Source organism: Stegastes partitus, unplaced genomic scaffold (genome assembly GCF_000690725.1).
Source record: "Stegastes partitus isolate 25-593 unplaced genomic scaffold, Stegastes_partitus-1.0.2 Scaffold2462, whole genome shotgun sequence".
NCBI lineage: Eukaryota > Metazoa > Chordata > Actinopteri > Pomacentridae > Stegastes > Stegastes partitus.
The window spans coordinates 71,887-74,650 of record NW_007580193.1 but is presented as its reverse complement, the minus strand read 5'-3'; the positions used below and the strand labels follow the sequence as shown (position 1 = coordinate 74,650).

The 2,764-nt window shown below is 40.8% G+C and overlaps 1 protein-coding gene across 3 annotated transcripts in view; it reads left to right on the top strand.

Annotated features, from left to right (window-relative positions):
* Positions 1–895: 895 nt before the first annotated feature.
* Positions 896–2,764, top strand: part of LOC103375090 (myosin-1-like) — a 68,946-nt gene continuing 67,077 nt past the window's right edge. For all 3 annotated transcript variants that reach the window (XR_521178.1, XM_008305292.1, XM_008305297.1), the window contains exons 1-2: positions 896–906; positions 2,719–2,723. The gene's annotated coding sequence lies outside the window, so the exon portion shown is untranslated. The remainder of the gene's footprint in view (positions 907–2,718; positions 2,724–2,764) is intronic.

The following is a 2,764-nucleotide window of genomic DNA, read 5'->3' as shown; positions in this document are numbered from 1 at the left end:
CTCTGGTGGTTCATGAGACCCTGAGATTTAGGGTTGAAGAAAATGGAAACATACCCAGATACTGGCTGACCATATATGAAAATACTTCCTCAAACCAACCTTCCAGGAGTCCAGGTCTGTCAGGAATGGTGGACTGAAGCAGCAGACCTGCAGGTGAGGAAAGACATCCTGACTTCTGATAAGCAGTTTCCTCGTGTCCTCTGGTCTGTGGGGAAGGTGACTCCAGTCTTCCTGGTGCTGATGGCTGAGTCCCATCAGCTGAAGTGTTGGTGAAGGATGGAACATCCATCCGACCAGTGGTCAGGTTTATTGTCTTCCTGCTCTCCCTGAAGAGGAGTAACACCCTCATAGGGACCCTTTGACCCTTTTCAGATGTGAGGCTGTTAAAAGGGTTGTTGGTTCCTTTTAGACTGTAGGTCTGAGATCCAGTCATTGGCAGCAGAGTGTCTCCTGAGACCAGAGCGGGCCCTAGGCATAGGCAGTATAGGCAAGTGCTAATGACGCCGACATCCACGGGGGGCGCCACAAGCGTACCCGGCTAACTGACATGTATTCAGGCAAATATTTATCAATAAGCACCCATGTAGTTTCTCTACCTTTAGCAGCAAAGACGCTACGTTAGCATTTTCGCTGCTAACGTTAGCAGCGAAGACGTTAGCGTCTTAGCTGTTAACGCTAGCAGCAAAGACGTTACGTCAGCGTCTTAGCTGCTAACCTTAGCAGCGAAGACGTTAGCATCTTAGCTGCTAGCATTAGCAGCGACCACGTTAGCGAACTGTCTTCGCTAACGAGAAACTGCATCGGCGCTTGTGGTTAAATTTTTGCCTGAATACACGTCAGTTAGCCACGAAGTGTTGCTAAGACAACCCCCCGCTACGCTGTCAAACATGGTGAGAACCCTGTTAAGTTAATGGATCGTAGTTACTGTTACTGTTACTGTCAGAGTAATGCTAACTTGCTAGCTTATTTTGGATGATAGCAGCATTGTTTATAATCACTAAATAGCTGTAGTTGACTCACGTTAATATGCTCCCACCACCTTAAATTAATCAGAGATATTTAGAAAGTCAATATCAGGCCTGTTCAGGTGGTATTTCAAACTGTTGAATGCATTTCCCTGCTGTCTGTTAAAATGCTTAGTTTTCCTTCCTCTGTATGTGCAACAGGGTGTTAAGTTTACTCCAGTATTAAAGTGCAGTTAATAATTCATACTTTAGTTTTCTCCATATTCTAATAAATTACACACACACACACACACACACACACACACACACACATATATAATAGGGCTGCAAAATGGTGGATGTTGGTGGAAAAAACTGGCATTGCAATTTCTTCTAACCCTGTGATATATATTGAAATATATATATATATATTTTAAAAATCCAGGAACTGTCAGCAGATAAATTGAAGCACTCTAAGTTCTGCTGCCCTCCTGCCATGTGGTTGACAGTGAACCTGCACTGATCTCACCTCTGTGTGTGAATGTGGGTTGGCAGTCAGCCAACCTTTGAACTTTTTGAGCTCTGCATCCTAAAATGGCACATTAGAGCTTCATCATTAAACTAAGTAACTAACAATGAGGGACAAACAGGTCATTCACATTTTTATTCAACAACTGAAACCTTTTACAGCAAAACTAAACATCTTTCTTTTTATGAAAAATGATTTAAAATAAAATGAGAGCAGCTCTACATCAGACTCCTCAGTGGTCCACAGGCCCTTGTTCTGTAGATAGTAGAAAATAATAAGCTATAAACAAGCTATAGAACATTTTTTATATTTGTACAAAGCCTTATTTATATGGTATTTTTGATTTAGGTCACTTGTTTCTTCAGTTTCATTTAGTGTGTTTTCTATACTTAAACAAAAGCTTGAATACATGCACACAGTTTGTGTTACTGTATGAAAATGGCGAGTGAAATTCACTGTGATGCTAGGGAGTGCCAAGCACAATCTTGCCTAGGGCACCAAATTGGTCAGGGCCGGCCCTGCCTGAGACTGACAGAGAATGAAGAGTTGAGCTGATTGACAGCATGAGGAGTCCAGAATTTATCAAAAGTGGAGATAAACACTTTAAATACATCAGTCTAGTCATCCTCAGTTTGGTTACAGTGAATATCAGTGTTAGTCAATGAAAACCAAACCACAAGTTTCATCACCGCAAATATCAGTTAAGGAACCTTCAGAACAAGGACTGGAGATCAGAAGATGTTTGTTCTGCAACAACATCAGAGTTCTAATCAACTCCACAGTGATTTAAATGCTTCTATCAACATAGAGTACAATATTTTTCAGTTTTTAAAGAAAGGAAAAAGTAAAAACTATGATCTGGTCAAGTATGTGGTCTGACTTTGATCCAGCAGCATCAAAATTAAAAGTGGACGTACAAACTACTGAAAAAAAATCAAGACTAAAATTTTAGTGATGACCGGTGAACTGATGTTTGTTGCACTGAATTCCAACAGTTTGGCCTGTATTTTTAACATGGTACATACAAACTGTTAATTTCACATCAGATCAAACACCCTGCTCTTCAACTTTAAAGTAATCTGGTTACTCTAGGGGCTACACTTCACACTTGCTCACTACTGCTGCATAGTGTATATACTGTATAAATACACTCTTTCCAATATGACAGAAAATACTGTACTTAACGTCTTACTTCATTTCTTATCATTGTCTCTTCAGACTGAGTGACTGCAATCTGTCAGAGAGAAGCTGTGAAGCTCTGTCCTCAGTCCTCAGCTCCCAGTCCTCCAGT